Source organism: Bufo bufo, chromosome 2, assembly GCF_905171765.1.
Source record: "Bufo bufo chromosome 2, aBufBuf1.1, whole genome shotgun sequence".
NCBI lineage: Eukaryota > Metazoa > Chordata > Amphibia > Anura > Bufonidae > Bufo > Bufo bufo.
The window spans coordinates 276,307,979-276,322,364 of NC_053390.1; the positions used below are offsets into that span (position 1 = coordinate 276,307,979).

General features: G+C 40.4%; 1 protein-coding gene across 2 annotated transcripts in view; it reads right to left on the reverse strand.

The window, feature by feature from the left end:
* The window catches only part of MYO18B (myosin XVIIIB), an 884,719-nt gene that overhangs the window by 453,804 nt on the left and 416,529 nt on the right, over positions 1–14,386 (reverse strand). The window lies entirely within an intron of this gene.

The window sequence follows — 14,386 nt, forward strand, 5'->3', positions numbered from 1 at the left end:
TGGACAATGAGTACTTGCATTGTGGAAGCACTCATCTCTTGATATTCAACTGTATAATATCTGAGGGGGACTTCTGCTAACCTATCCTTTGAACATTACTAATTTTAACTAGTTTAATTCATATCCGCCTTTATTGAACAGTCAGCAGCTGGGCTGATTTTTGTCAGCTCAGTTAATATTTTAATCTAAAGCAACATGATAGCTGGGCTGTCAGTTGCAATACACCCCAGCCTTTACTCTGATTAGGGAGAATGGCTCAGTACTGGCACCAGTTCCAAACACACAGCTACTATCCTGTTGGTGATACAATACACGTGAAACCTTTGTCCTACTGCCTTCTCCTTTTTGTTGGTGGATTCAGAGAGGTGGGGTTATACCTGTAACTATTTTATTGTCCCCACTGGTTCTGGCCACAATCATTTTAGTGAACACACTCTTTTAGTGAACACACTCTTTTGTTCCCCTCTCCCTTGCATTTCGACAGGTAGAATTAATATCTAAGTGGTGGTTACCACTAGGGGCATTGAGACACAGAGGCTTGATGATCTATCATGGGTTTAATATAATGCTGGGTTTATACCACTATATATATGTCTGATATGATTTGGACAGAGAGCTCGAGTTTTTAGTGTTTACCAATAAATAATTTTTTTAGCTTTTACTTTTTTAGGCAGTTATACAGATCCATGTGCAAGAATAAACAGTTAGAATGCACCATTATTAGACCTAGAGCTGGCCTACAGTATATTCCCTGAAAAAATTACACTTTCCAGGTAAGTGCATCAATCTTTAGCAGAAATTACAATGGTGGTCCTATTTATTAGATTTCATTTTAAAGGAAACCTGTCATGTTGAAGATGGTGTCTGAGCTGAAGGCAGCATGTTATAGAGCAGGAGGAGCTGAGCAGACTGATATATAGTTTTATGGGAAAAGATTCTGAAAACTTGTAATTTATTAATTTAAATTCCTACTCATTAGTGGCTTTGAAGTCAAGGAGGTGGTCATATCACTGATTGACAGCCTGCCCTCTATGATTGTGTATACAGAGATAGATGTCAATCACTGATAGGACCTCCTCCATGACTTCAAAGTCCAGAATGAGCAGAAATTGAAAATGAATAAATTACAAGTTTTCTGAATCTTTTCCCATAAAACTATATATCAATCAGCTCCTCCTGCTCTATAACACGCTGTCTGCACATTATATACCATTTTCATGGTGACAAGTTCCCTTTAAGCACATGCTTCTCTCTGGTTAAATCTGTCCAATTGCCTCCAGTTTAAAACATATATCTCTCTCAGGGTAGGAAAGAAGAGATGGCTGAGTAACCAACATGTTGGCCTGTACCTGGCTTTGGGATGAGCAATACAATAGTTCCATTGCTGCATCATTTAGCATAAAAGTCATTAGGCATCAAATTAGTGAGATCTGTCAGCTCACGGAACAGACAGTGCCTTGGAAGCCTTAATAATAACAGGATGAACCGTCCAGAAGTCCAGAATTATAGCCATTGTCAAAGTAACGATCCATGGATGGCTGCTTATGTGTCATCGGAAACATTTGCAGCACTGAAATCTAAAAAAATAGGACAATCTGTTCTATCTTTATACGATAGAAAGATGTACGCTTAAATTCTGTGAAAGGGAATGTATCGTCAGAAAATAACCTCTTGTTTGAATCATGTTTTTTGTGAAACATATTTGTAAAGAACTTTTGGTGATTATTTTTTAATTCCCATTACAATATCTATATAAAAACATTAAAATCCTGTCGTTTTTGCACAGACCACAAATCCTAATAATAGGTGTCACTTCCTTGTCTGTACTGATCTTTTTACTGCAGTGATCCGCTTATCACAGATAGGAAAAGAATGACATATCACCTACATATAAATAATAGGTGATATCCCAGTTTATCTACACCCTCCAGACCTTTGCACAGAGCATACCTAGAAATTTTTTCCATAGAACTCAATGAGTCCCCTCCTGTGCATTGTGTCATTTGCCCATTAAAAGGCAGCCCCCACTACGCAAACCATGCAATTGCTTGGTGCCCCAAAGATCAAGGGGTTTCCTGCTGCCCCCTGGCAACCAGGATTTCCTGGTAGCAGAACCACTTTCAGCTGCAGTCATATCATTGGGACAGTTGAATACCATGGTGAAGCATGGAGCTTCAGCTCTGAGACCAGTGGTTTGGCATTGGCATTTGCAATTAGAAAACATGACTGTGCCTACTGCACCTAAACACCAGACAGACCTGAAAGATCTGCTCTGTTTGTTTGGGCTAGTTCATTATTCAGAGACACAAAAAAAGGCACCAAATTGGGTAGGGGGACACAAAAGGGAGCACCATATTTTATGGGGGGGGCCACTAATTGGGTACCATATTGTTTTAGGGACACATACAGGGAGCACGGCAGTGTTTCAGGGGCACGTGAGGGGCACCATATTGTGTTGGGGTAGACTTGAACGAATCAAATATTTAGCTTTGAAGGCTGTTTTTGTACAGCATTGAAATGTATTGGCTCCGTAGAGCCAAAGTGTTTACCTGAAGTCACATGAGACTTCTGTTAATTCTTACTGTATTCATGTCCACGTATTGAAAAACAATTTAAAATAGCAATCTGAACTGGGCTTTGGTACCGACGTACCAGCCACTATCAAAGCCCAGTTCAGATTGCTATTTTAAATTGTTTTTCAATACGCAGATATGAATATAATTCACGTCTTGCGCGACTTTGGGGCAAAACGAACTTTGGCTTCACAGAGCCAATACATTTTAATGCTGTATGGAAACAGCATTAAAATCGAAGTATTTGAATAAATCGACTTTGGATCTATGAAGGTTGATTCACTCAAACCTAGTTGGGGGTATTATTCAATGTTGGGGCACACTAGGTCACACTGTGTGAGGGGTACATAAGGGTGCATCGTATTTCACATTGTAGTGGAAAGGTGTGCATTCTGCTAGGTGTCTTGAGGAGGGCGATAGGAGCTTGACTGGAAATGATGTAGGCTAATAATTATAGGAGGAACTGTGGATGGTAGTTATTTGGGGGATTGTAGCTGACAATTTTAGGGGAACTGTGGGCTGGCAACTATAGGGTGAATTATGGCTGGTAATTATGGGGGGAACTGTGGCTACCAATTATAGGTGGAACAGTGGCTGGTAATTATAGGGTGAATTATGTCTGGCAAATATAGGAGGAACTGTGCTGGTAATTATTGGGGGAACTGTGGCTGACAATTTTAGGGTAACTCAAGGGGAGTGTCTTTTCTGCTGAAGCTAAGGGGACGTGTCCATGCTTTCCCTATCACAACTCAGAAGGCAGTTGAAGGATGAAACTGAGAATGTGAGCCAGGAAAAAAAAAATAAAAAAAAGAAGAAAAAGAACAAAGAGCAAAGAGTATTTGCTATACAAATACATCTTATTGCATAACTCAGTGGCTATGCAATTTTTTTTAATTATATGCAATTAGAAAAGAATTCAAATCCCAACATTTATGGGAACATTGAACCAAAAAGGAAACTGTGTGCCCCAGTAAAGGATTTGTCCCCAATGCATTTCCATATGGACATTATTTTCTGTGTAAGGGATGTGCTAAATTACTTGGCATCTGTTTGCCTAATATACAGTGAGCTTTCTACACAACTCTACAATTATCAACTGTGTGACTCTTAGTGCAAATGAAAAACTAGTAAGAAAATCAAGTAAAACATTTGGGAAATAAAGTGTGATAATGTAATTAACGTAAAAAAAATTGCAATTGATTAACACTTAGTAGTGGGCTTTATACCAGAATCCTGATGTGCACATCTTGAGAAATGCATTCTTTCCTCTTTTTAGCTTACTAATTGCAAGTATATAAATACTGTAGAACAAAGTGGAAGATAACTGTGCTATGGCGGTCAACTGTTGTATTTTAATAAAGAATGAAAAAGGTAAATAATCTCAAATTTAAGACCAGTAACCTCAGTAGTGGGTACAATACCTGATATATGCAATATATTTATGGTAGCTATAGATATGTATGTAATAACGGTGCTGGCACACAGAGAGGATAGGGGAGGGTGAAAATTATTACATATGTATACACAGGACACTGGTTATGCAATATACACTGCTCAAAAAAATAAAGGGAACACAAAAATAACACATCCTAGATCTGAATTAATTAAACATTATTCTGAAATACTTTGTTCTTTACATAGTTGAATGTGCTGGCAACAAAATCACACAAAAATAAAAAAATTGTAATCACATTTTTTAACCCTTGGAGGTCTGGATTTGGAGTCACACTCAAAATTTAAGTGGAAAAACACACTACAGGCTGATCAAACTTTGATGTAATGTCCTTAAAACAAGTCAAAATGAGGCTCAGTAGTGTGTGTTAGTGTTGATCATGAATATTCAAATTTCGAATTTTTAATCGCGAATATAGGTACTTCGAAAATTTGAGAAAATTTCGAATATAGGTATATATATTCGAAATTTCGAATATTCGAATTTTTCCCAAATTTTTTTTTTCTATTTTTTTTTTTTTTTTTTTTATCAGTACACATGATCCCTCACTGCTTCTAGCTTGTGAGTGAGCCAATAAGAAGGCTGCAATATACTTGACTTTAGGAGTAGTAGTGTTTGCGAATTTTGCTCTATATTCTTTTCTTTTTTATATTCGCTATATTGCTATATATTCTTGTTTTAGAATATTACGAATATTCGAAAAAACAAAGTTATAGCAATATAGAGAATATTCTAAAAAAATCAAATAGAGCAATTTAGCTAATATAGTGATATATTCTTCTTTGTCTAATAGTTGTAAGTTGAAAAATTCGCAATAAAAAATTCGAATCCGAAAATTCGCATATTACACAATCATTACCTTTCCGATTTTTAGAGTAAAAAAAATCACGAATTTTCGAATTTGCGAATTTTCGACGAATATTCTACAAAATATTCGCGAAATATTGCGAATTCGAATATGACCCCTGCCGCTCATCACTAGTGTGTGTGGCCTCCACGTGCCTGTATGACCTCCATACAACGCCCGTGCATGCTCCTGATGAGGTGGCGGATGGTCTCCTGAGGGATCTCCTCCCAGACTTGGACTAAAGCATCTGCCAACTCCTGGACAGTCTGTGGTGCAACGTGACGTTGGTGGATAGAGCGAGACATGATGTCCCAGATGTGCTCAATTGGATTCATGTCTGGGGAATGGGCGGGCAAGTCCATAGCATCAATGCCTTCATCTTGCAGGAACTGCTGACACACTCCAGCCACATGAGGTCTAGCATTGTCTTGCATTAGGAGGAACCCAGGGCCAACCGCACCAGCATATGGTCTCACAAGGGGTCTGAGGATCTCATCTCGTCAGGCTACCTCTGGCGAGCACATGGAGGGCTGTGCGGCCCTCCAAAGAAATGCCACCTCACACCATTACTGACCCAATGCCAAACCGGTCATGCTGGAGGATGTTGCAGGCAGCAGAACGTTCTCCACGGCGTCTCTGTCACGTCTGTCACATGTGTTCAGTGTGAACCTGCTTTCAGCTGTGAAGAGCACAGGGCACCAGTGGCGAATTTGCCAATCTTGGTGTTCTCTGGCAAATGCCAAACGTCCTGCACGGTGTTGGGCTGTAAGCACAACCCCCACCTGTGGACGTCGGGCCCTCATATCACCCTCATGGAGTCTGTTTCTGACCATTTGAGCAGACACATGCACATTTGTGGCCTGCTGGAGGTCATTTTGCGGGGCTCTGGCAGTGCTCCTCCTGTTCCTCCTTGCACAAAGGCGGAGGTAGCGGTCCTGCTGCTGGGTTGTTTCCCTCCTACGGCCTCCTCCACGTCTCCTGATGTACTGGCCTGTCTCCTGGTAGCGCCTCCATGCTCTGGACACTACGCTGACAGACACAGCAAACCTTCGGAGTTGTAGACTCCGTCTCATGCTACCACTAGACTGAAAGCACCGCCAGCATTCAAAAGTGACCAAAACATCAGCCAGGAAGCATGGGAACTGAGAAGTGGTCTGTGCTCACCACCTGCAGAACCACTCCTTTATTGGGGGTGTCTTGCTAATTGCCTATAATTTCCACCTGTTGTCTATCCCAGTTGCACAACAGCATGTGAAATTGATTGTCACTGAGTGTTGCTTCCTAAGTGGACAGTTTGATTTCACAGAAGTGTGATTGACTTGGAGTTACATTGTGTTGTTTAAGTGTTCCCTTTATTTTTTTGAGCAGTGTATTTATGTTATGCGTGAATCCCTCAGGGGCAAATTGGGAACTTAAAGTGGCCCCGTTAAAAAACCCAAAAGTGGCAAGTAGTAGACAGGGCCTGCAATACCATAGTGCAGCACAAAGTACCGCCGCAGCAGAATCAAATACCATAGTGCAGCACAAAATACTGCCGCCCTCTCCACAGTATTCAACTGTATCATCGTCCTGAGGACAGTAGTACAGTTGAGTTCAGGAGGGTAACTGCGGCTGTTGAGCATAAGATCATTATGTACCTGGCCTGCGGCCATCAGGAGAGCTTGGGTGGCCCCCTTGGGCATTCGCCCACCGGGAAATTTCCCTGTAGGGTCTATGGCCAATCCGCCTCTGGAATCCCTGGTCAGGCATCACACGAAATACCTTTGTTGGAGAAACACAGCTAAACTGGAGAGAGTATTACTAGGATTACCAGGATTACTATAGTATATAACAGATATGCTTATGTAGTTGCTTACCTCATATACATGTTCCCCATGCTCTTTTTTTTCAGTTTGTACTCTCTTGACCAATTTTTACCAGGTAAACCAATTACTCTGGTTTGTTTTCATCCTGTATATAGCACTTTCTGTTGCTGTATCCTACCAAACCCATGATGCACTTCTTCTTTCTCTATCACAGCTTCAGCACTGCCCATAACAACCCCCAGCTAGTTTATAGCTCCTACCACTCATCTAGTTACATAGACACACCCCTATCTGGCACAGCAAATAGGAGTCATGTGATCATGGAGCAACAAAAGTAATAGAAATACATTACAAAATTACAGCCACCTTCATGAATCATTATTTTAAAGGATGTTGATGCAAACTGAATAGCCCTTTTAAGGTAAAGGGCAGAATACAGCAGCCAGAACATTTAGCAACATTAGAACTATTTCATTTGTTTCAACCTTAATATTATCATGTATGAATATATCAAAGGAATCACAAAATCTTCTGTTTCCAATATAGCCATTAAATACTCTCCTTACCCATCCCCAAGCTAATTTTCTGCCCAGTGCCCAATTACTGTAAGATACAGCTGTTTGTCTTAGAGCCCTTTCACATAGTGTACCAAGGCTCATTCCCAATAATCATGCTACATAAATATGTCAGCATTTACCTGACGAATGAGCAAATGCTTGTTAGCTGGGTGATCACATGTTTAATGTGCAACCTAAAATAGTTTTTTGTCAGTAGCACATTGTCCGGTGTAAACCACCAACAAACCATTAAACTAAAGATGAGCAAGTTTCTTAAATTTGTTTTTTTATCTTGTCGCTCTCTTTTCATGCCCACAGTATCCGTGGCATTGCCAGTTCCTAAGCTGACCATAATAGAAGAATATCTAATCTTGGAAGTTTCTTTGAATGTTTTGGCCATATGTTGCCTCTGATCTTTATTACTGCTGCCATGACTACCACCTTCCTCCTCAGATGTCACCTCCTCCTTAGCACCTGACCCAGCTCCTAGGTCCTGTCCAACACATAATCATCATTATAGTTCACATCCTCCCTACAATTTTTTAGTAGACTCTGACATGTAATTTGTGGGCTCCTTGTCCCACCTCCCAATTCCACGCTGTGTATTTGCATTGAGTGCCAATGTCGCTACCACTGCCCCCACCATCATGGATACAAATGCCACTGCTACCACCACCAACAGAGCTATGCATCAGGTCCCCACTTCCCCTGAACCTTCTCCTCGTGGCAGTCGAAACACAGACCTCACACAACTAAGCAACAGGGAGACTCTTTTGACTATCTTCCATGGCATGTGGTTGTGTTGTCTCTTCTTAGGAAAAAAAAATGGCAACCCACTAGGAGGGAGCAGTGAAGACAGAGAAAATCAACTGAAAGGCTTCTTTGGGATTGCAAGGAGGAGAAGCAGAAGGAATGCTGTGACCCCTGGTTCCAAATCACGGTGTCAGATGCAGAGGTGACATACACATCATCATGCTGTAACTAAGAGGAGGAGTGAGCCCCCCAGTCCAGAATGTCATCCTCTTTGTCCTCAATAATAATGTGGCACCGAAGCCAGGGAGAACTGTGGCCTACAACTACTACTACTGGCTGGACGGCTGATGCTGCTACTGCTTTTAGCACTGCTATCCATATTTTCACTGTTTGCTAATGAGGCATGGGTCTTTCATTTTGCAGTCTTCTGTTTACCAGACATTTTATTATATGTCCTATAAATAATAAAGTTTTAGCACATAGATTATTAAGTGGTGCTAGCAAAATATTCTGTAATTTAAAGAGAGGCACAATTAAATGTCCTTCCCCTTCTACAAACACACTGCACACTGGTATTGACAATTTACAATGTTAATAATGCAGTTCTTGCAGTAAAATAATTTTGCTATAACTACACGGTATCTTGATTTTATACAACATGTTCACTAAAATGTGTATGGTAATGCAGTTCTTGCAGTGAACATGTTCAGTAACACAGGTATACTAATGCAGTTTTTGCAGTAAAATGTGTTCACTAGCAAAGGTATAGTAATGCACTGTTTGCAGTAAATCCTGTTTAATAACAGCGCATAGTGTTATGGACAATGGTTGTGGAACCACTCTGCCAACTAACTAGTTTAACATTGGGACAATCCTGAGGGCCGTGTCTAAGCTGTCCTCTGGTTTTCACCTTTTTTTAACCCCCTATACAGGGATCTAGTTTTCACTGCACAGGATCCACAAGGTTGCTACTTCTTGAAATAGCCCCAGTGTATTTGGCAGCCAGGTAGAGTACATGCTAAACCACAGAACAGAGTGAGGACCATGGCAAATCTAGGACAGAATCCAGACAACTATCATGCAAAATCTAAAGAACAGACATAGAACTATAGGAAACAGTTCAGATATAGCAAATACATGTGTAGAAGCTTTGCACTTCAGGGGACAGTTCAGACACAGCAGGTAGAGTGCACAAACAGTACACAGTATAAAATGTTATGGAAAAATGAGTCAAGCCAGCATAGGAGGCAATATAGCCAATCACAATATATTAGTCAGTGCCCTATATTAATTTTGTCTACATGATAAATGTCATTTGCTGAAGTGAGACAACCTATTTAACGAACTCATTAATCAAATAGATTCAAACACAAGGCCACAGAATATTAACTCATGCAATACTGAACTGAGGAGAGATACAAAGCACATTGGCACTAATTCATACCCACTAGTAACTTGTGCACGGAACAGTGGCAACATGAAGAGGCATAGAAACAATGGCCCAAATTCAAACCCACAAGAAGCTGACACCTGAACACACATTACAATGGCACTAGTAAAACACCATTGTAACTTACGGTGATGCACTACATGGTATCTTGAATTAATACAACACATTCACTAAAACAGATATAATTTTTGGTATTTAAAGAGGACCTTTCACCAGTAACACAATGTGTTCACTAACACTAGAATATTAATGGCATTATTTGAGTGAAATGCCTTTGCAACTTTGCAGTAGTACAGGCATCCTCAAACTGCGGCCCTCCAGCTGTTGCAAAACTACAACTCCCAGCATGCCCGAACAGCCTACAGGTATCAGCCTACAGCAGGGCATTGTGGGAGTTGTAGTTTTACAACAGCTGGAGGGCCGCAGTTTGAGGATGCCTGCAGTAGTACAATGCTTTAAATAACACAGGTATATTGATGCACTGAAATGCACTCAAAATGCCCAATTATATGCGGTAAACTGAGATTTTTTTAAAAAAAAAGAGGCAATAGCCCACCTTTGCAGCATAATATATGCTATTGGGGTGCTGGCAATAAGCCTACTTTAGAAAAAGCTGTCTGGCTGTAAATACAGAAAAAAAAAATTGTTTGTTGCAGGATTTTGTAATCTAGAACTTGCCAGCAAGTTATATGAATTATGATATACTACACAGCTCGGAGTAACCAGTCGCTCACTCTCAATGAGTAGTGTTGAGCGCGAATATTCGAATTTTAATTGTGAATATCGGCACTTCGAGAATTCGCGAATATTTAGAATATAGCGCTATATATTCGTAAAATCGAATATTCTTTTCTCCTTTTTTACACAGTATACATCAGGTGATCATCCCTCCCTTCTTCTAGCTTGTGAGCCAATGAGAAGGCTTTGTCACAGCCAATAGAAAAGTTGTCTACCCCTTACTATATAAGAACCTCCCCAGCAGCTATTTTCTAAAGTTTATTGCAGTTATAAAAGAGACAGCAGTGTCATTGTTGTGCTCTGTGCTTTGTTGTATTACATTAGACAGTTAATTTATATATATAATTCAGATAGGGGGAGATAGTCAGTGTAGGTCAGATTAATCTATAGTGTAGCTGATAGGTTCCAGTGCAGGGTGTTAGGCAGTGTGATAGGTTCTGCTGTCCGTACATACATGCTACAGACATAGTGCTGTGATGTCACAAGTAGCGCATCAATCATATATTGGAGCACTCTATCTGCATATAAAGCTATTCTAATGTTCTGCCGTGCCAACCATTTTCTCCAGTCTCAGGATAATTATACCAGCTTGAAAAATGTAGCATGTGACCCACACCTGTATTTTGCGCGCATTACGCAAATATTACATTGCCGATTTTCGCAATCAAGAATATAATCTCGAATTCGCGAATATATGAATATTCTACAAAATATTTGCGAAATATCGCGAATTCGAATATTGCCCCTGCCGCTCATCACTATCAATGAGTGTAAATTCTACAAAATTATGTCTCCCTGTTCTCTCCTATAGTGTCCATGGTACAGATAGATTATTGGCTTGTGTCTACAATTGCATTTTGGCAGACACAGCCTCAAGACATGCTACAGTATAAGTGGACCACAGACTGAGCAATTACAGTATATGGCATGATGCAGGGAGCATTATAAAGCATTATGAAAGAACTCTCATTCAGCTGTCACAACTGAATATCAGTCCATTTCAGCTCCACTGCATCCTAACTTTACACTTTTAGTGTTTCTGGTGGAATATGTTATACAAACATCTTATTTAAAATGCATCACATCTCCACCAGATACTGCAGAAACACCTAAAATTCTTATTTTATCTTTAAAGGGAACCCGTCATTAACTTTATGCTGACCTCACTGAGGGCATCATAAAATAGTGACAGAAATGCTGATTTCAGCGGTGTGTCACTCATGAGCTAAAAGTCAGTGGTTTCTGAGAACCAGCATCATAATCATTGCAGCCCAGGCCTTGAAAAGAGTAAAATCTACTTGAGAAGAGTCATGGTTATTCTTAATCTCCTGCTCTCTCACCCATCTGCTGATGATTCGCAGTTCTCTCCTAGAGAGAAAGGGAGAAAACTAGGTAGAAGACTGTATATCATCAGCAGGTGGGCAGGGAGGGCAGGAATTCATGAATAACCATGACTCTTCTCAGGTGGCCGTGACTCTTTCCCAGGCCTAGTCTGCAATGATTGTGATGTTGGTTCTCGACAACCACTTATTTTTAACTGATAAATGACAGACCGCCGAAATCAACTCACCTGTCTCTACTTTATTCTGCCGTTAGTATAGGCAGCATAAAGTTGATAACAGGTTCCCTTTAAACTTTGTATAACTTGTCAGAGGAAAGTAATGTAATATTCATTGCACTTTACATATCTTGGACTGTTAGTTAAATATATTTGCCCACTTTTTTGCTGAGTGATAAAAGTCTGGACTAGAAGTGTTAATACATACATAATTGCAAGGCTTAAATCTATCAGCACATCTTTGGATGGGGATTAGTCCTGGTAACTACACAGGATATTTAATTAAAGTAGAAAGCAATGACAAGGATTCTCTGTAAAGTGTAGGATTATATTATACCTAAAATCAGCTACTAAAAATATAAGGAAACACTTTCCTGCATATTTCCTAATGAAAGGTTTATACAGTCCTGATCAAAAGTTTAAGACCACTTGAAAAATGGCAAAAAATCATATTTAGCATGGCTGGATCTTAACAAGGTTCCAAGTAGAGCTTCAACATGCAACAAGAAGAAATGGGAGTGAGACAAAATATTTTTTGAGCATTCAATTTAATGAAAACAACGAATAAACTGAAACAGGCTGTTTTTCAGCTGATAAAAAGTTTAGGACCACACCTCCAAAAAAAAAACTAAACCCCCCCAAAACAGAAATCCAACTTCCAAATATGAACTCAGTAATGAGTAGCTCCGCCATTATTGTTGATCACTTCAAAAATTTGTTTCGGCATGCTTGATGCAAGCGTTTCCATGAGCTGAGTGGAAACATTTCTCCAAGTGGTGAAGACGGCTGCACGAAGGCCATCTACTGTCTGGAACTGTTGTCCATTTTTGTAAACTTCCCTTGCCATCCATCCCCAAAGGTTCTCAATTAGATTTAGATCAGGGGAACACGCAGGATGGGCCAAAAGAGTGATGTTATTCTCCTGGAAGAAGTCCCTTATCCTGCGGGCATTGTGTACTGTAGTGTTGTCCTGTTGAAAAACCCAGTTGTTACCACACAGAGGAGGGTCCTCAGTCATGAGGAATGCTCTCTGCAACATCTGGACATAGCCAGCGGCCGTTTGACGCCCCTGCACTTCCTGAAGCTCCATTGTTCCACTGAAGGAAAAAGCACCCCAGACCATTATGGCGCCCCCTCCACTGTGGCGCGTAGAAAACATCTCAGGTGGGATCTGCTTGTCATGCCAGTAACGTTGGAAACCATCAGGACCATCAAGGTTACATTTTTTCTCATCAGAATAAACTTTCTTCCACCTTTGAATGTCCCATGTTTGGTGCTCTCTTGCAAAGTCCAAACGAGCAGTTCTGTGGCATTCAAGGAGACGAGGTCTTTGAAGATGTTTTTAGTTTTTGAAGCCCTTCAGTCTCAGATGCCGTCTGATGGTTATGGGGCTGCAGTCAGCACCAGTAAGGGCCTTAATTTGGGTCGAGGATCGTCCAGTGTCTTGACGGACAGCCAATTAAATCCTCCGGCTCGGTGCTGGTGAAATTTTTTTGGGTCTTCCACTTGACTTATTTGTTCCATAACCCTCAGGATCATTTAAGAAATTCCAAATGACTGTCTTACTGCGTCCCACCTCAGCAGCAATGGCGCGCTGTGAGAGACCCTGCTTATGTAGTTCAACAACCCGACCACTTTCAAAAAGGGAGGTTTTTTTTGCCTTTGCCATCACAACGTATGACTACCTGACAGAAAATGACAATGAATTCACATCTTTACACAGATTTGGCCTTTTAAAGGCATGTGGTCCTAAACTTTTGATCAGCTGAAAAACTGCCTGTTTCAGTTTATTCGTTGTTTTCATTAAATTGAATGCTCAAAAAATGCTTTGTCTCACTCCCATTTCTTCTTGTTGCATGTTGAAGCTCTACTTGGAACCTTGTTAAGATCCAGCCATGCTAAATATGATTTTTTTTACCATTTTTCAAGTGGTCTTAAACTTTTGATCAGGACTGTATTAAAAGGAACCTCTCACCATGAAAATGTAATATAAGCTACAGTTAACATGTTATAGAGCAGGGGGAGCTGAGCAGACTGATATTTAGTTTTATGGGAAAATATTCAGTAAAACTTGTAATTTATACATTTTAATCTCTACTCATTCTGGGCTTTGAAGTCAAGGAGGGGTTCCTATCAGTGATTGACAGCTATCTCTGTATACACAGTTATAGATGGAAGGCTCAAAGAAAGTTTCTGTACGATATCAGGAGCGGTTAAAGCAGCAGTCCCAAAAAAAGGAGTAAGTCCCTTCTCCAGAAAGACAACCAAAGTACATGTAGATGGGTCCGCGCTAGGTTTCCACAGGCAATATCTCCAATATCAATCCCGATACCGACCAGCAAAAATTTTTCTCTCCTTCAGGAGAAACAGAACATAGTGCAATACCCAGGGTGTTTAATATTCAGTAAGATTTATTGTACTTACAAACATCCATTGGTAAAAAGCGTATATAGATGCCCGACCCGGGTTTCGCCTTAGCTTCATCTGGGACGCCCCAGATGAAGCTAAGGCGAAACCCGGGTCGGGCATCTATATACGCTTTTTACCAATGGATGTTTGTAAGTACAATAAATCTTACTGAATATTAAACACCCTGGGTATTGCACTATGTTCTGTTTCTCCTGAAGAAGAGAAAAAAATTTGCTGGTCGGT